This window comes from Rhinopithecus bieti, unplaced genomic scaffold (genome assembly GCF_001698545.2).
Source record: "Rhinopithecus bieti isolate Rb0 unplaced genomic scaffold, ASM169854v2 scaffold_5626, whole genome shotgun sequence".
NCBI lineage: Eukaryota > Metazoa > Chordata > Mammalia > Primates > Cercopithecidae > Rhinopithecus > Rhinopithecus bieti.
In genome coordinates, this window is record NW_016805666.1 from 9,323,559 (window position 1) to 9,343,810 (window position 20,252).

Consider the following 20,252-nt stretch of genomic DNA (forward strand, 5'->3'; position numbering starts at 1 on the left):
CACCACAGTCTGTCTTTGCAGCCATGGATACAGTCCCGTAATAGCTAACTCATAAGGTAAAGGCAGTGTTTACTTACTGACAGCAAAAAGTAGAAATGAGCAACGCATTTTGTTTCAACTTTACTTATTTTTCTCTCCTTCTCTCTCTCTCTGTTTTGTTTTTTTCTGTCTCTATTACCTGTGTGGGGAAAAGATAGGATCCTAACTCTCCAGGTTAGTTGCTTCCCGTAGGCAAAATCCTTGCCGAGCGAGTTGCCTGAGTTCTGCTTGCAGTGAAAAGAACCTGGAGGAACAGCCCACAAGTCACGAAGGTGGAAGGTTCCAGAGACCAGACCAAAAGGTGTGAACTAGGGCTGGGCATGGTGGTTCACACCTGTTATCCCCACACTTTGGCAGGCCGAGGCGGGTGGATCACCTGAGGTCAAGAGTTCGAGACCAGCGTGACCAACATGTTGAAACCCCATCTCTGCTAAAAATACAAATTAGCCAGGCGTGGTGGTGTATGCCTGTAATCCCAGCTACTCAGGAGGCTGAGGCAGAAGAATCGCTTGAACCCAGGACAGGGAGGTTGCAGCGAGCCGAGATCGTGCCATTGCACTCCAGCCTGGGCAAAAAGAGCAAACTCAGTCTCAAAAAAAAAAAAAAAAAAAAGTGTGAACTGCTTACCGGTGCTGAAGGGAGCAGAGCCAGACAGACCAGGCTGAAGGTTTAATTGGAGTTTGTATGTCGCCTTCCTGAAATCTGGGTCCTAACTGATATGCCTTCCCGCTCTTGTCAAGATCATCAGTGACTTCTGCATGCTGTTAAATTCAGAGGTCAATTTTCAGTCCTCATGTTTTTTCATATCAGCAGCACCTGAAGCACCGATCACTTCTGCTTCTTTGACATTTATCGCTCACCTGGCTTCAGAGTGTTCTTTCTTGGTCCTTCTCTTACCTCTCGGCCTGTTCCTTTTTTGTCTCCTTTGTCAGTTCTCTCTCATCTCTCAGACTTCTAAATATCAGAGGGCTTCAGGGATCCACTCTAGAGCCACTTCTTTTCTCTACTACAGTCACTGTCTTGGTGATCCAATCCAGGTTCAAGAATTTATCATTTCTTGCCCAGACCTCTTCCAGACTGAATTCCAGGCTCCATCCCTCCCTTTGGATGTATAAACATCTCAAACTTAACGTGTTCAAAACTAAACTCTAATTTTCCACTTAAAATCTGCTTTCAGATTCCAAATTGTCCTCTTCTGGGCACGGAGGCTTACGCCTGTAATCCCAGCACTTTGGGAGGCTGAGGAGGGTGGATCACCTCAGGTCACAAGTTCAAGATCAGCCTGGGCAACACGTTGAAAACCCGTCTCTACTAAAAAATACAAAAAAATTAGCTGGATGTGGTGGCGGGAGCCTGTAATCGTAGCTACTCAGGAGGCTGAGGCAAGAGAATTGATTGAACCCAGGAGGCGGAGTTTGCAGTGAGCCAAGATCATGCCACTGCACTCCAGCCTGGGCAACTGAGCGTGACTCCGTTTCAAAAAACAAAAACAAATTTTCCTCTTCTCAGTTAATGGAAATACATCCTTCCAGTTACTTAGGACAAAATCTTCAGAGTCATCCTTGATGTCTCTCTTTCTCCTTTACCCAGAAAGGATCCAGTAGCAAATCCTGTGAACTTTATCTTCTGAGCGTGTTCAGAATGAGCTACTTCTCACTCCCCTGCTGCCTCCACCCTGGCTTGAGCCACCATCTGCTGTCTCCTAAGTTATTCCAGTTAGCTCCTAACTAGTCTCCTGCTTCCATCCTTGACCTGCTTCAGCATATTCTCCAAATAGCAGCTAGAGGGATTCTTTTAAAATCAAAGTCAGTTCATATTACTCCTCTGCTCAAAAACTGCCAGTGGCTGGGAGCAATGGCTCACACCTGTCATCCCAGCACTCTGGGAGGCCCAGGTAGGAGGATCGCTTGAGCCCAGGAGTCTGAGACCAGCCTACGTACATAGTGAGACCCCATCTCTACAAAAAATAAAATGTTAGCCGGGTGTAGTGGTGCCTGCCTGTAGTCCCAGTTACTCAGGAGGTTGAGGTGGAAGGATGACTTGATCCAGGAGGTCAAGGCTGCAGTGAGCCAAGATGGTGCCACTGCATTCCAGCCTGGGTGACATCCTATGTAATCTGGCCTCCACTACCTCTCTGATCATGCCTCCTCCTCCACAGCCTCTCATTCGTGTGCTCCAGCTACCTTGGCTTCCTGGTGCTGTTCTCACTCATGGTGCATGCTCCTTGCACAAGCTCCTGCCCTTAGCACTCGATGTTCTCTCTGCATGGGACACTCTTCTTCCAGCAGAAGCAGAATTACCAATAAACTAATGGAGCATAAACTTCCCGCCCTTTACCGACATGGGCCCTCTCAAGGGCTTGTACCTACTTTTGCATTGATAATATCATATTCTATCATATTCTATCAATCATATTCTATCATATTCTATCATATTCTATTTCTTAACGAGGCTCTGGAAGTTGTATCAACATTGGGTCCCACAAATCTTGGCTCTACTCCTGTCCCCCAGATATCTGCGTGCCTCACTACCCCGTCTCCTTCAAGTCTTTGTTCCGATGTTGCCTTTGGACTGAGACTGTTTAAAGCTGCGCCAGCCCCTCATCTCTAGTAGCTCCCTGTTGGCCTTCCCTGCTTTGTTTTTATCCCTAGAAGTTATTATTACCATTTGCAGTGCTAATCTTCACTTACTTATCTTGTTGATTTTCTGCCTCCCTCATTAGAATTTAAGCTCCACAGATGCACAGATTTGTGTGTTTTTTTACAGCTATCCCTAGTGCTTAGACTAATATTTGGCAAATAGTAAGTGCTCAATAAATTTGTGTTGAATGAATGAAGCTATCCTTTTGGCGTAAGGTAGTGAAATAAAAGAATTTGTATTTGTAGACCCCCCAAAAGGGACAATGTGACTTTAAGAGGAGGACAGAGGTAGGAGGAACAGAAAAGGCAGGTGGTTCTGTGTTTACCAAGGACCTGATACCTAAGTCCTGCTGACAACATTTCAAGGTTGGTGTTTGGTCTGGAGGTGCTGGGGCCAATGGAATGTGGATATTCTGTAAGGGGCAGATGCTCAGAAGCGGGAGCAGACTTGAGGGCCGGTTGCTGCTGCATCGTCTCTAAGGCACCTCACTGTGAGCGGACGCTCCCTTTCTGAGCAGGGCCCCTGATGTCCCTCTGCTTCAGAGATCTCTCCCATGATAAGAAGCCCCTCTTCCTCTCCCCAGTACGGCTCAGAACACTTCCAAGGCCTGGGAACACCTGGAAGGAATTGGGTAGAATGAATGCAAAAATGTGACAAAGGGTGAAAAGCATTAGGTTTAAAGAGAAAGATTAGGCTGGTCGTGGTGGCTCACGCCTGTAATTCCAGCACTTTGGGAGGCGGAGGCAGGTGGATCACCTGAGGTCAGGAGTTGGAGACCAGCCTGGCCAACATGGTGAAACCCTGTCTCCACTAAAAATACAAAAATTAGCCAGGCATGGTGGCACGCGCCTGTAATCCCAGCTACTAGGGAGGCTGAGGCAGGAGAATCACTTGAACCTGGGAAGAGGAGGTTATAGTGAGCTGAGATCACGCCACTATACTCCAGTCTGGGTGACAGAGTGAGACTCCATCCCCCACTCAAAAAATAATAAAACAACACACATACAAGAGTAGGTTAGATTAGTCCAAAGACAGTAAAATAAGACACAAGCTGGGAAGTTTAGGACAGATTAGCATGGGCTTGGAGACAGGTCAAGATGCATGACTCTGGACAGATGCCATGAGTAGGGCAGGAGTATTCCCAGCTCATTAGTAAATGGTACAGGCTACATCGTTCAGGAGCCAGGTGGCTCGGCAGTGGCAGGAAGCACAGATGCATCCTGCAGAAGAAGCTGCCAAGCCCTGACTCTCCTGCCAGCTGGCCCTGCCACCATAGACTTGGATCTTGGAGAGAGTCACTGCCTTTCCAGAGTAGTCCTTTGGCCTGGGTCTCAAAGACCTTTAAAACTTAGCTTGGGCCTGGCGCAGTGGCTCATGCCTGTAATCCCAGCACTTTGGGAGGCCAAGGCAGGTGGATCACAAGGTCAGGAGTTCAAGACCAGCCTGGCCAGCATGGTGAAACCCCATCTCTACTAAAAATACAAAAAATTAGCCAGGCGTGGTGGCGGGCACCTGTAATCCCAACTACTCGGGAAGCTGAGGCAGAGAATTGCTTGAACCCAGAAGGTGGAGGTTGCAGTGAGCTGAGGTTGCACCACTGCACTCCAGCCTGGGTGACAGAGCGAGACTCTGTCTCAGAAAACAAACAAACAAACAAAAAAGGAAACAAAAATACAGCTTGGAGTATCCAAAGGACTTGAGAGAGAGAGTCGTGGTCAAGAAAGCAGGGTTATAAACACCCTGTAAGGATTGGGGTTGCTACTGCTTTAAATTCCATTGAGCATTCAGAAGCAAAATGGTGCATTTTAATACAGTAATTTTATTAAGAGAATAAGTATCCACCACTGTGTGGCACCCGTATTTGTTCAGCCATAGATTTTAGAGGCATCTTGCAAAGCCTGCTTCTAATTAATTTAAGTCCATTAGATGAAATGTGTTACTGTTCCTGGCCAAACTAAGTTGTCACAGTCAGATTAATTTCTCCTAGCAGAGTGGCAAAGCAATCACGACGGCAAATATGGCAAGTCACTCCTCACCAGCAGAAGCTACTGATATTTGAGGGAGTCTTATTTACCTAAAATGTTCAGTGATAAATTGTTCAATAATAATATTTAATTAGACAATTAACTCAACATGCAGCATAATTATCAGTTAAATGGAGAGCTCCACCCTCTCACCGGTTTGGTTCACTACAGTTTCTCCCAAGCACTGGTTCCTGTGGGGAATGGATGCTTGGCTCCTTATGGGCTTTCTGTCTTGTCTCCAGCTCACGTGCCCAAGATACGCAGCTCTTGGGAACTTGAACAGGCATCAGGCTGGCAAAAAATGATGGGAATCATGGCCAGGTGGCTCACACCTATAATCACAGCATTTTGGGAGGCTGAGGTAGGCAGATCCCTTGAGGTCAGGAGTTTGAAACCAGCCTGGCCAACATGGTGAAACCCGTCTCTACTAAAAACACAAAAACAGCCAGGTGTGGTGGCGCACGCCTGTAATCCCAGCTACTTGGTAGGCTGAGGCAAGAGAATCACTTGAATCCGGCAGGTGGAGGTTGCGGTGAGCAGATTGCGCCACTGCACTCCAGCCTGGGCGACAGATTGAGACTCCATCTCCAAAAAAAAAAAAAAAAAATGGGAATGAGAACTCTGAGCAATCTTCAGTCTTACCGAAGCCTGGCTTTTCATTCTGTGAACACAGAGCTGGAGGTCCGGGGGAGAGGTTTAAGGCCACACAGCTAGATAGTGGCAGAAACTGGATGCCACTTTTTGACTTGAGAAGTGTGTAGACCTACTGAATTGTTATTTTTTTTTTTTTTTTTTTGAGATAGAGTCTCACTCTGTCTCCCAGGCCAGAGTGCAGTGGTACGATCTCGGCTCACTGCAACCTCCGCCTCCCAGGTTCAAGCGATTCTCCTGCCTTAGCCTCCTGAGTAGCTGGGATTATAGATAGGTATGTGCTGCCACCATGCCCGGCTAATTTTTGTATTTTCAGTAGAGACAGAGTTTCACCATGTTGGCCAGGCTGGTCTTGAACTCCTGACATCAGGTGATCCACCCACCTCGGCCTCCCAAAGTGCTGGGATGACAGGCGTGAGCCACCGTGCCCGGCCGTTCATTTATTCTTAGACTCCAGAGTAGGACTTTTTCACAACTTTGTCCCTGTGCTGTGCTGCCCTTGAAGATCCTATCCCTCAGATAACTGACCGAGAGCAAAGAACAGCCAGGAAGAGTGGGCTCTACCGTTCTTCAGGGCTTGCCTTTGGCTTTCTGCCCTCAAAACCAGGAAAAAGTGGTGAACACTTGCTTTTTGTCTCACCCAGCCGTAGGGAGAAGAAATGCTAGAGAAATCTCAAAAGCTTAGGTAAAGATGGGCATGGATAGAAGTGGCTGTCCCCAGGAACTTCTCCGCATTAGGCTGTTCTTGTGGTGTCTCTTGGGTCACTCCATTGCTTTCACCTCCAGAACCACAGGCTGCCTTACCGCATGTGTGAGTCCCTTCAGTTAGCTCTGAGCCTTTGGCCAAGACTGGGCAAATGTCTTAGCCTGGTTTCAGAACAACTCTGCCCTCCCAGACCCCATTCAAATGAGGTCTGCACCTGTGCCTGGGTGGGAAGGTAGTGGGGAGCAGTCCCTCCTGAGGACAGCTTGGGGTGGTAGTAGCAATGCAGGGGATACCTAAGGGGAGGGGAACTCTGGAGGTAAGAGCTGGGGCCACCATATTCCCTAAATGTCAAATTTTTTTGCTCCTCTGATTACCTTGGAGAATCTTAATGGATATATATATATATATATTTTTTTTTTTGGTGCCTCAGTGAATGGGGGAGGGAGGGAAATGTGGCTTCTAAGAGGCGTCCTATCCTGAGCTCAGGCTCCCTGGTGAGCTTAATATTTTACATCTTTAGATTGGCTGTCTTTCTCATTGGCTCTGATTGGCCTGCCATGGATCAAGGGAACACTAGAATTAATCAGCTGTGGCCAGGAAGGTAGAGTTGTTCCAACAAGAATCATGTACAGAGGGTTGGGGGATGGAGAAGGCCAGGACGCAAGGAAGGGCCATCCCAGAAGAGCAGCCTGATGGGCAGATGATATTTTTGGTATAGATGGACCATCATTTCTTTAAACATTCCATTATTAAGTTATTTTCCATTTTTTTCTGTTGCACCGAATACCTATGTATGCACATCTTCGTGAAGTATATTACTATTTTTGTAGGCTAGAGTCCTAGAATGGAATTGCTGAGTCAATGGGTATCATGCCGCTAAATTATTTTCAAAAAATATTGCAGTTTTCGCTCTTCCAATGCATCAGCCATCAGAGAGCAGCAGCCACAGCCCTGTACTATCCCATGGCTGAGGGCCTCAGTGAGGGCACAGGTGGATCAGCGACGTGAGCAAGCTCAGGCACACTCACCAAGTTCAGCAGGACATGATCCGAGAGGTGTGTGGCTTTGCCCTGAATGAGCGCCATGCCATGGAGTTGCTCAAGGTCTCCAAAGACAAATGGGCCCTCACATTCATCAAGAAAAGGGTGGGGACACACATCCACAGCAGAGGAGGTAAGAGGAGCTGAGTGACGTCCTGGCCACAGCGAGGAAAGCAGCTGCCAAGGACTGAGCTCCCCTTGCTCTGCATAACAAAATCTCTACAGAACAAAAAACGGCGATTTTCACTCCTGCCAGTGCCTCATTTTCTCTCCAGTATTTCTAATCTTCGCCAATTTGATTGACAAAAAAATTTGTTTTTCATTTTGCATTTTAAAAATTATGGTTCATCGGCCGGGCGCGGTGGCTCAAGCCTGTAATCCCAGCACTTTGGGAGGCCGAGACGGGCGGATCACGAGGTCAGGAGATCGAGACCATCCTGGCTAACCCGGTGAAACCCCGTCTCTACTAAAAAAAATACAAAAAACTAGCCGGGCGAGGTGGTGGGTGCCTGTAGTCCCAGCTACTCGGGAGGCTGAGGCAGGAGAATGGCGTGAACCCAGGAGGCGGAGCTTGCAGTGAGCCGAGATCGCGCCACTGTACTTCAGCCTGGGTGACAGAGCAAGACTCCGTCTTAAAAAAAAAAAAAAAAAAATTATGGTTCATCATAATTCAGCGTGTCTCCTTAGGTTTATTAGTGATGCTTTTCTTTTTTGTGATTTATCTATCCTTTGTGTATTTTTTCAATTAGATTGTTTCTTTTTCTTATTCATATGTAGAAACACTTCATATTTTGTGAATTTTTGGCTCTTATCTTTTCTAAATGTTCCAAATGTTTTCTCCCTGGCAATGGTTTGGACGGCAGCGCTCCTGCACAGAAGTTTAGGGTTTTGAGTGGTCTAATCTTTTCCTTTTCTTTATACCTCCTGGATATTGTGTCAGAGTTAGCAAATCCTTTCCAGCCTCAAGATTATAGAAATAGTCTCTTATATTTTCTCATAGTATTTTTATAGTCTTAGTTTTTATTTTTTGATCTGTAATTCATGTAGAACTTACTAGGTGTATGGTATATAAACGTACAATTGTTTCTACACCATTCCACAATCTTTTTCATTGGTAATGCCACTCTACTTGTGTATTAAATTTTCATTAATTTGTGGATGTTTCTGAACTGCCTATTTGTTTCATTAATCTGCTTTTTCTATACATGTACCAGCATCACATCATTGTCTTTTTAATTAAAAAATGTTTTATTTTATAAATGCTTTTACATGCTTGTCTAATTAGCTTAGTTTTGTAGTACTTTTATCTTATGATGGATTTAAAAATGTTTTCCTGCTTAACTTTGCATATTTATCCATCAAAATCAATTGATCACGTTTCCCTCTGCCACTCCCACCCCCAAGCTGCACTGAATTCTAGATAAATATGGGGGGAAATCCATCTTTTTTTTTTGGAATGGCATATCTCCTTGTTTTTCCTGTTTCTTTCTTTCTTTCTTTCTTTTTTTTTTTTTGACACAGAGTCTTACTTTGTTGCCCAGGCTGAGTACAATGGCATGATCTCGGCTCACCATAACCTCTGCCTCCCGGATTCAAGAGACTCTCCTGCCTCAGCCTCACGAGTAGCTGGGATTATGGGTATGTGCCACTGCGCCCAGCTAATTTTTGTATTTTTAGTAGAGACAGAGTTTCTCCATGTTGGCCAGGCTGGTCTCGAACTCCCTACCTCAGATGATCCACGCACCTCAACTTCCCAAAGTGCTGGGATTACAGGCATGAGACACTGCACCTGCTCAATCTGGTGGTCTTTTGTTTCCAGCTCTCCCCAATATCCCTGTTGTGCATTCCTCATGCCCCATGCTCTCCTTGGCTTTCCCTAATTGACCCCAACTTGAGTCCTACATCCTTCACCTCCCTAGACCTGACCTAGTGCTTGGATAGAGGAAGCAGGATGTTGAGACATGGAAGCTAAATTTCTCCTGCACTGGAGGCTGGCAGCAGAACCTGGGGAAGTAGGAGGGGCGAAGAAGCAAGAGAGGTTCCAGCAACCTTTAGTCTGCCTCAAGAAGTCTCCAGCTAGGAGGCAATGCTAAACCAGGACAACCTAGAGATACCCTGGCTGGCCAGGGCTTCCTAAAAAAGATGTGTTGCTAGGTGGCTACGCTGCCTTAAGAGCACACCCATCACTCAGTGAATCTGCTGTGAGTCAGAGGGACACCCCTGAAGACACATTGCCTGGAGGAGATAAGCCCCCCAGGGTCCCCCACAGCCATTCCCCAGCCTCTTCTCTTCAGCTTCTTCATTTCTACATGCTCCTCCTTCCAATTTGGCCACTGGCTCAGGCCACAGCTGATGCCCTGTTCACAGCCTGCATCACCCTCCTGAGACAGGGCCTTCTCCAAGTGTTTGCCTTTGGGCAGGTCCCAAGGCTGCCACCTGGAGCTGCTGGAGAGGGTAGTCCTGACAGCAACCCCCTGGCGACCCGGTCCTTGCTAGCTCCTCCCTGACCTCCTTGTAATGCTGGGTGCAGAGGGATGGACCAGGGAGCTGCATGTAAGTGGTGAACAGGAGGGCATCTGGGTGACTGAAAGGGGAGAAGGGAGGGGAAAGGATGGGAGAGGCTGAAGCAAACATCTCTGAGGAAGATGGGTAATGACAGAGCTGGTAGACAATGGTGAGAGAAGGAGCGATGGCACCGAAAGTACTCATGCTCCTTTTTATTTCATTGAGATTTTCTTTTTCTCTTTTTGCCAATTAATAATACGTTCTGGTCTGGGAGATGCTTGGGAAGGCCCCATTGTTCAAAATATCTCTTTCAGGAACCTGGAACCCCACCATTTGAGACTCACATCTTTAGGTCTTGAAGGCTTTTTGGTCTTTGAGATGCTTTTATGTAAAGTTAATGCACCTCCAGTGCCCTCTGAACAGAGGCCAGTGAACGTGGACTGAGCTTCCCTGGACATCCTTATCTCCTGCTGCTCACCCTCCTTCCTGCCCCAGCCTGAAGGAGCAGCTCCCTCCCGGTCGAGAGCTCCATGGCTACGCCTAATTTATGTCACCCTCCCCAAGCTGGAGGGAGAGTTCCCTCCCCGTCCCAGAGCTCCATGGCTATGCCTAACTTGGCACACTGGCCGAAGCTGTCCTGGAAGGGAGGAAGCTGCAGAGTGCCTGTTCCCTTCCTTGGGCTGTGAGCACCTGGACAGCAGGGACTGCAGAGACCTCAGGGGGTGGAGGGGGTGAAAAGCAAGTCTCACATGTCCTGTTTGGCCTGAGACCAGGCCCCTACCTCTGACGTATGCTGCAGGTCCTGGATAGACCAATTCCACAGCAGAGGAATCTATTTCAATGCTGTATCAGAGTCCTGTCCAGGAAGCAGACCACGCTGAGTGAGTATATCAGTCAGGGTTCCCCAGAGAAACAGAACCAATCTATATACAGTGGTGTGTGTGTGTGTGTGTGTGTGTGTGTGTGTAGAGAAAGACAGAAAGAGAGAGTTTAAGGAATTGGCTCATGTGACTGTAGAGGCCTTGTCAGAGGCATCTGAACCAGAGCAACGCCATCTTGAATAGGGGCTTGGTAAAATAAGGCTGAGACCTACTGGGCTGCATTCCCAGATAGTTAGGCATTCTAAGTCACAGGATGAGATAGGAGGTCACAAGATACACGTCATAAAGACCTTGCTGATAAAACAGGTTGCAGTAAAGAAGCCGGCTAGATCCCACCAAAACCAAGATGGCCATGAGAGTGACCTCTGGTGGTCCTCACTGCTACATGCCCACAAGCACCATGACAGTTTACAAATGTCATGGCAACATCAGGAAGTTACCCTATATGGTCTAAAAAGGGGAGGCATGAATAGTCCACCCCTTGTTTAGCATATCATCAAGAAATAGCCAAAAAAAAAGGGGGGCACAACCAGCAGCCCTCAGAGCTGCTCTGCCTATGGAATAGCCATTTAAAACAATCATTTACTTTCCTAATGAACTTGCTTTCACTTTACTCTATGGACTTGCCTTGAATTCTTTCTTGCATATCCAAGAACCTGCTCCTGGGGCCTGCATTGGGACCCCTTTCCTGTAACAGCATGGTAAGTCCAAAATCTGTAGGGTAGGCGAAGAGGCTGGAGACTCAGGGAGGAGTTACAGTCTGAATCTGAAGGCAGTCTGCTTGCAGAATTTCTTCCTTTCCTGGGGAAGTCAGTCTTTTTCCATTAAGCCCTTTAGCTGATTAAACATTATAGAGGTAACTGCTTTACTCAAATTCTATCAGTCAAATCTCACTCAAAAAACACCTTCACAAAAACATCCAGAATAATGTTTTCATGTAGGATTTTTCTTCTTGGTCACTTTGCAAGCTGGGAACCCCCAGCTGGTGATGCCCTGCCCGGGCCCTACTCAGCCAGGCTGGCATGCCCCAGCTTGCCTGTGTTATAGCTCGTACCTACATTCGATGGTTCCCGAGCTCTTGTACTACACCCCAGAAGAAGGAGGATACGCTGGCCATTGAAGGGTGAGGGGGTGGAGAAGTATTTTATTGAGTGGCGGAACAGCTATCAGCAGAGAGGGGACATGGGGGGCGGTTCCCCAGCCCCACAGTCGGGTGGTTCTCACCTCCCCAAGTGGCTGGGTCTGGGGCTTTTTATGGGCTCAGAATAGGGGTGGGGCAGGCCAATAGGTAGTATTGGAAAAGGCAACATTCAATTGGAAAAGGCAACACTCAGTTGGTTAAAAGACATTATTCAGAAGAATCAGTCAGGAAAGGGTGGGAAAACAGGAATAGAAGTTCTAAGTCTGAGTCACGGGTTTCATCTGGGACCAGCAGTCCAGTCTTTCAGCTCTGTTTTTGGCGTGAAGGTGGGGAGAAACCCCAGGGATCCACCCCAACCTGACTATGCATTTGACTGCATCCCATCACTATCAGTTTGACCAAATATCTGGGTACTGGGCCACCATGAGGAAAGCAGCTGCCAAGAACTGAGCCCCTCCTCTGCATAATAAAACCTTTACAGAAAAAATTTTACAATTTCCACTCCTGCCAAGTTGACACATAAAATTAACCATCACCAGTCCGCTCCTTGTCAATTTGGGACCCACACATATCTCCTTAAATCATACTTAACCTTCAAAAAAAGACAATAACAAGATTGTAGTTCTGTCTAACATGACACAACTATCCTTCCTACAACTGCACCCTACTGCGCTAATCCTCTTCCCAGAAGAGGGTACAAAGTCCTTAGGTGTGTGAAGGGAAAATCAATCTTGGGGCCCCAAAATCACTAAGCTAAAGGGAAAAGTCAAGCTGGGAACTGCTTAAGGCAAACCTGCTTCCCATTCTATTCAAAGTCACCCCTCTGCTCACTGAGATAAATGCATATTCTGATTGCCCCGTTTGGAGAAGCTAACCAGAAACTCAAAAGAATGCAACCATTTGTCTCTCATCTACCTATGACCTGGAAGCCCCCTCCCTGCTTCAAGTTATTGCACCTTTCCGGACAGAACCAATGTTCATCTTACATACGTTGATTGATGTCTCTTGTCTCCCTAGAATGTACAAAACCAAGCTGTGCTCTGACCACCTTGGGCACATGTCCTCAGGATTTCCCGAGGCTGTGTCACAAGCATGTGTCCTGAACTTTGGTAAAATAAACTTCCTAAATTGACTAAGACTTATCTCATTTTGGGGGTTCACAGGTGATATTTACTCTTCTTGAGATCCTGTAACTTAAACACTATGATGTAAAGTTAGCAATATTAAATTCTATGAGATCAAGTAAGGCATCTTATGTAACACGATAAAGGAATACGAAAGGGAAGAAAACAAAGGTGCTATACACACACTAACATATTCATAACAAAATAAGGAATACACACTCGTGACAATTATAGTTCTTGTTTTTAAAACTGGTCATGTAGTTGTAGCTGGTATTGATAACTGTCTTATTTCACTACTCATTCCATATTCCCTTTGCCCTCAGCAAGCACCTGAGCTGGTCATGGATTGTTGCCTGGTGAGGTGACCGGAACCTTCATTCCTAAAGGGTCTCGGTCATTAGTAGTCCTGCCTGAATTGGGTTGTTGTGATTTTCCATTGACTTTAATCACAGGGCATGGGAATACTAAGAGATGTCCTGAAGGATCTCCTGTATTTCAGACACACTCTTCCTTTACCTCCATTGTGATATTCAAGGCGTATGGCTTTGGCCCCACCTCCTTGAATCTGCCTTCAGATTCAAATTGTAACTCCTCCCTGAGTCTCCAGCCTCTTCTTGCAAATGGCCCTATCTAAAGCCACTTGGCCATTTTGAAATATTTCTCAGGTCCTGATTCTGGGTTATGCTCAGGGCAGTCTCTGAAGATTTCTCATCCTGTTCAGGCCAGTTCCTGTGCTAATTTATGCCCACACATACCTGGCAGGGAGAGCTAAAGATGGAGTCAGCGGGAGCTGCCCTTTGGCATCATTTATTTTTAATATATTCCTAAGCAGCAGCATCTGTGCTTGACCCTCTGCTTGTCAGAGGGCCAAACTCACAGACATTTTAAGCTTAAAACAAACAGTTACAAAGCTGTTGAACTTTGCCTGTGCAAAGACAAACACAAAAACATCCCAGCCCGCCCCACCTTTACTTATCACACATATGTGAGAATTTCCATTCTCAGCTAAAGACAAGCATTGAAAGAATATACAGAAAGCCTGGAAAAGGTTTCCAGGGGTGTCTATACACCCTGTCAACTGAGAATTAAGAGGATCTGGCTGGTCATTTACCTGGAGAGGATCCTGCGTGCTGATAGTGCTGAGGGAACCCTGTAGCACCCACCGGCTAAGGTGAGAGACAGCTGAACTTGAACGTGAGGGCTGTCACTGAGAGCTGTCAGCAGAAGAAAATTTGAGCCATGGGTAAGGACTGGTAGAAAGGGAGGAGGTTGGAGAGGAGTGAAAAGGCCTTTGGAAAGAGGTGCTGTTAACCCAAAACAGAGAGGCAGCAGCTTTGCAATTAGATTTTCTTTTTGAAATAGTAGTCTCTGTCCCTGGTAGCAATAGGGAGAAATAAAAAATAATTATGTATTCATTGGGAAAAGAACTGGAAAGAGAATTAGGCAAAATAAGCATGTGGTTTTGTATCTTGTTTTTTAAAGCAGCTTATTGTAATACATTAGATATTCTTTGAAAAAAACAGAATTTGAAGTTTAGAAAATCAAATCAGTTTTACGGGTTGAGAATCTCATTACATACTTTTGTCTTTCAAAATGGTTTATTTGTTTATTTAGAAATGGGGTCTTGCTATGTTGTCCAGGCTGGCGTGTAGTGGTACAATCATACCTCACTGCAGCCTCAAATGCCTGGGCTCAAGGGATCCTCCTGCCTCAGTCTCCTGAGTAGCTGGGACCATAGGCAGGCACACCTCACCTTGTTCCCAGACCAAACTGAGGGTCGGGCTGCTTATTCTTGCAGCCCAGTAATGAGATGCAGATGAACTGGGAAAGAAGGGAGTTTATTGTTGTAACTGGGTCCAGGGAGAAGGTCTGGAAAATATTGCCACAATTCAAAATTACAAAGTTTTCCAGAGCTTATATACCTTCTAAGCTATATGTCTATGTGTACGTGTGCGTTCATCTAAAGACGTAAGTGATTAACTTCTTCTAATCTAACTAAGATCTGAGTCCTGAAGGCCTGCCTTTGGAGCCTTAGTAAATTCACTTCATCTAAATGGGTCTAGGTGCTGGGGCGATTACCCTTATCTTGTGTCCTGCTAAATCACAGAGTTTTGGAGAGTTCTTTTAGTCCCCAGTAAAGCTTGCTTATGAAGGTCTGGGGAGGTCCTTAAGATCCACAATAAAACTTGTTTAATCTTAAATGGTTCCTGTTAAGAATTCCTTCACTATTTTGTCATGCTTCAAGGCCCGGGAAAGGCCTAGGCAAAACTCTTGGTGGGCTATTGTTACATGCAAGCCTTTGTATAGGGCACTGACTCTATCAGCTTTTAACACTTAACTTCAGCACTCAGTCAGTGTGGAAACAGTTGTTATGGAGGCCTACCTGTTCAGCCATTATGGAGACCTGGCCTGCCACAATGTTGCCTGGCTAATTTTTAAACTTTTTGCAGAAACAAGGTCTCGCTGTTTTGCCCAGGCTGGTCTTGAACTCCTGGGCTCAAGTGATCCTCCCATCTTGTCCTTTCAAAGTGTTGAGATTACAGGCATGAGCTGCTATGCTTGGCCATCATTCAAAGTTTATATGTGTATTAGTCCATTTTCTTATTGCTGATAAAGACATACCCAGGAATTAGTAATTTATAAAGAAAAAGAGATTTAATGGACTCACAGTTGCACATGACTGGAGAGGCCTCACAATTATGGTGGAAGGCAAAAGGCACATTGTATATGGTGGCAAGCAAAAGAGAGAATGAAAGCCAAGTGAAAGGGGTTTCCCCTTATAAAACCATTAGATCTCATGAGATTTATTCACTAGCATGTGAAAACTATGGGGGGAACCACCTCCACAATTCAATTATCTCCCACTGGGTCCCTCCCACATCACATGGGAATAATGGGAACTACAATTCAAGATGAGATTTGGGTGGGGACACAGTCAAAACATATTATTCCACTACTGGCCCCTTCCAAATCTCACGTCCTCACATTTCAAAACCAATCATGCCTTTCCAACAGTTCCCCAAAGTCTTAACTCATTTTGGCATTAACTCAAAAGTCCATAGCACAAAGTCTTACCCAAGGCAAGGCAAGTTTCTTCTGCCCATGAGCTTATAAAACAAAAAGCAAGTTAGTTACTTCCTAGATACAATGGGGGTACAGGCATTGGATAAATATACCCATTTCAAATGGCAGAAATGGGCCAAAGTGAAGGGGCTAAAGGTTCCATGAAAGTCCAAAATCTCGCAGGGCAGCCAAATCTTGAAGCTCCTTTGACCTCATGTCTCACATCCAGGTCATGCTGATGCAAGAGGTGGGTTCCTATGGTGTTGGGCAGCTCCGCCCCTGTGGCATTGCAGGGTACACCCTCCCTCCTGGTTGCTTTCATGGGCTGGCATTGAGTGTCTGCAATTTTTCCAGGCACATGGTGCAAGCTGTCAGTGGACCTACCATTCTGGGGGCTGGAGGATGGTGGCCCTCCTCTCACAGCTGCACTAGGCAGTGCCCTACTGGGGACTCTGTGTGGGGGCTTCAACCCCACATTTCCCTTCTTCACTGCCCTAGCAGAGGTTCTCTGTGAGGGCCCCACCCCTGCAATAAACTTCTGCCTGGACATCCAGTTATTTCCATACATCCTCTGCAATCTAGGTGGAGGTTCCCAATCCTCAGTTCTTCACTTCTGTGCACCCGCAGGCACAACACCACATGGAAGCTGCCAAGGCTTAGGGTTTGCACTCTCTGAAGCAACACCCTGAGCTGTACTTTGGCCCCTTTTAGCCATGGCTAGAGCAGCTGGGATGTAGGGTGCCAAGTCACACAGCAGGGGGCCCCTGGGCCCAGCCCACGAAACCATTTTTTCCGTCTAGGCCTACAGGCCTATGATGGGAGGGGGCTGCCACAAAGGTCTTTGACATGCCCTGGAGACATTTTCCCTATCATCTTGGTGATTTGGCTCCTCATTACTTATGCAAATTTCTGCAGCCAGCTTGAATTTCTCCTCAGAAAATGCATTTTTCTTTTCTATTGCATCAGGCTGCAAATTATCCAAACTTTTATGTTCCATTTCCCTTTTAAAACTGAATGCTTTTAACAGCACCCAAGTCACATCTTGAATGCTTTGCTGCTTAGAAATTTCTTCCGCCAGATATCCTAAACCATCTCTCTCAAGTTCAAAGTTCCACAAATCTCTAGGGCAGGGGCAAAATGCTGCCAGTCTCTTTGCTAAAATATAGTAAGAGCCAGCTTTATTCCAGTTCCCAAGTTCCTCATCTCTATCTGAGAACACCTCAACCTGGATTTCATTGTCCATATCATTATCAGAATTTTGGTCAAAGCCATTTAACAGATCTCTAGGAAGTTCCAAACTTTCTCACATTTTCCTGTCTCTTCTGAGCCCTCTAAACTGTCCCAACTTCTGCCTGTTACCCAGTTCCAAAGTCGCTTCCACATTTTCAGGTACCCTGACAACAGTGCCCCACTCTACTGGTACCAGTTTACTGTGTTAGTCCGTTTTCTTGCTGCTGATAAAGACATACCCAAGACTGAGTAATTTATAAAGAAAAAGAGGCTTAATAGACTCACAGTTCCACATGACTGGGGAGGCCTCACAATCATGGTGGAATGCAAAAGGCACATCTTACATGGTGGCAGACATGAGAGAGGATGAAAGCCAAGCAAAAGGAGTTTCCCCTTGTAAAACCATCAGATCTTGTGAGACTTATTCAATACCATGAGAAAAGTATGGGGGAAATTACCCCCATGATTCAATTTTCTCCCACCAGGTCCCTCCCACAACACATGTGAATTATGGGAGCTATAATTCAAGATAAGATTTGGGTAGGGACATAGCCAAAACATATCAATATAATCAATTAGAACCTATAACTTTTCCTCATTGAAGACATCAGAAATTGTCATCTGTATTGTACTCATTGAATGAAATTTGTGTAACAAAGCAATTCGTTTCTGTTGGATTATCCACATGAATGATGCCCAGCTGATTATAAAAAATTCTGTACTACATGCTGAGTTCCTGTAACTCTAGAAAAAGAAAGAAAAAATCTGTACTCCAAATAGATTTGAAATAGATTTAAAATCCCACAGAAACTGGGATTTTAAAAATCCCTTTCTTCAAAGAAAGAACCTCAGGACAATTGGTGGTGTGCTTAAAGCAAAGCATTTGGAGTAGGACAGACTTGGGTGGGATCTGTCTTTGCCACTTCCTGGTTGTATTGTTGTGGGCAAGTTATTTGAACCTGCTAACTGTCAATGTTTTCAGTTGCAAATGGGAATAATCTTAGGCTACTTTTAGAATTGCTGCAAAAGTAAGTGAAATGATGCATAGAGGGCACTTGGCACAGTGGCTGGTACATAGAAATCAACCATTTATTGCTAAATTGTAGTATTATTGCAAACAGGGAGCCTGCTTTATGATTTATGATTCCATTCTAAGAATATAGCACAATCACTGGGACATCATAAGGACTCAGTGCAAACTGAATGAATGAATAAATTGTATGGGTTGCTGGAGCTTAGGGTAGGATGGGCACAGGTGTTTTTTTTAAATCAAATATCCTTATATTGTTCCCTCTTCCAAGATCCCAATTACCTCAAAAGAACATTGCTTAAATTTACAGACAACCCATTCCTATGCACAAAATGCTTGTGCTTAAACAAACCCTCATCTTAACGAATACGTAAGAGTTAAGAGATAGAAAGTGGGTGGGGATGCCTCATGCTCCCCATCTTTTCCCCTTGAGGTCAAGCACTTGTTTTACTTGCTCATTCACTGCAAGGAAAAGGCAGCTCCTCCAGTTCTCATTAATCCACAGAATTCAATATTATAGTCACGTTAAGATCAGTTGTCAAAGGCTCTTTTCAACACACTAGATTCTGAGCACCACAGCTTTGTTTTAGAAGCAGCACAGAATAATATACTGTGCTTCTTTCCTTTGCTGTCAATTGTAGAAAAAGCTACTCAATACCTCTAAAATTCTGCAGATTAAGGGTGTGATTTCTAGCAAAAAAAAAAAGAACCCACAAAACTTTAATAACATTCAATTGCATCAAAACAAACAGAAGATTGTGGGGTTTGGGGCAGTAGACAGTTTTTATTCTCTATCCCCCAGCAGAACTCAGCAAAGCAGGTTGCACACTGGCTCTGTGAGGACTTGGAGGTGGCGACCTAAGGGCAGGAATTAACACTTAACACTGAGCACTTAATACTGAGGGCAGAGAAGACCAGGGGCATTCAGACCCTGGGCAGGGCCAGATCCAGCAAGGGAAGGGCTAGGAATGATTAAATTCAGCTGGTATTGGAGGAGAGTGTGAGCTAGGAGGCAAACAGACAGGAGAGAACACCATGGTCTCTCAGGTCAAGGGCCTCTTTTAGGGTATATCATTCTGACTGAGAATCTTTCAGGATACTACCTCTTCTACAAAGCCTATCCTAAACTCTTATTAGAACTCCGATGACACTTATTTGTCCCTCTTTTAGAAGACTTACAGGACTTCTAATTATTCATTTAGCTTACATACATGCCTCATTTCCCTCCATGAACCCCCCAAATCTCAGACAGGTCTCTCAGTTAATTTAGAAAGTTTATTTTGCAAAGGTTGAGGATGTGCACCTGTAACACAGCCTCAGGAGGTCCTGACGACATGTAACCAAGGTGGTCAGAGCACAGCTTGATTTTATACATTTTAGGGAGACATGAGACATCAATCAACATATGTAAAATGAACACTGGTTTGGCCTAGAAAAGTGGGACAACTGGAGTTAAAAGCAGGACAGGGAGGGAGCTTCCAGGTCACAGGTAGATGAGAGACAAACAATTGCACTGTTTTGAGTTTCTGATTAGCCTTTCCAAAGGAGGCAATTTGATATGCATTTTTCTCAGTGAGCAGAGGGATGACTTTGAATAGAATGGGAGGCAGGTTAGCCCTAAGCAGTTCCCAGCTTGACTTTTCCCTTAGCTTAGTGATTTTGGGGGCCCCAAGATTTATGTTCCTTTCACATTTCCCTCCTTTTCTTTTTAAAAATCTTTTGGAGAAAGCATTTTAGGAGAAAATGAGTCTCTCGTCCCAGGTTTCATCTGGTGTCTCATGGCTAGGATGGTTTATTCCTAGATAGGTAGGTCCCAAGTTATTAGGAAAGCTCATATGTAGAAGGTGGTGAAGTCTCTTGTTGTATGAAGAGAAAATAGGGGGAGGAAGGTAGAAAAACAACAACGAATGAAAAAACAATCCTGGAAAATTGTTATAAGCCACATTACTCTGAAGTTTTATACATCAGTAGGCAGGTATGAAAGTGGCAAATGTATGTAAATAAGGTTACTGTTATTTTCTTCTGAAGTTGTCTAGCTTCAATTTTTGGGGCTTTATGAAAGCACAGGTCAGTTTTAGTGACTCCAAATTAGGAAAATGGGGAAAAAAAGAAGAAAAAAAATTAAAACAAAGTGACAAAAATTACTTTGAAGACTTGGAGCCAAGAAAAATTAGAATT

General features: G+C 45.2%; 1 protein-coding gene across 1 annotated transcript in view; it reads left to right on the forward strand.

Moving 5' to 3' along the window:
• The first annotated feature begins 13,740 nt into the window (after positions 1 to 13,740).
• The window catches only part of BDH1 (3-hydroxybutyrate dehydrogenase 1), a 69,298-nt gene continuing 62,786 nt past the window's right edge, over positions 13,741 to 20,252 (forward strand). The window contains exon 1 of the mRNA XM_017873489.1: positions 13,741 to 13,922. The gene's annotated coding sequence lies outside the window, so the exon portion shown is untranslated. The remainder of the gene's footprint in view (positions 13,923 to 20,252) is intronic.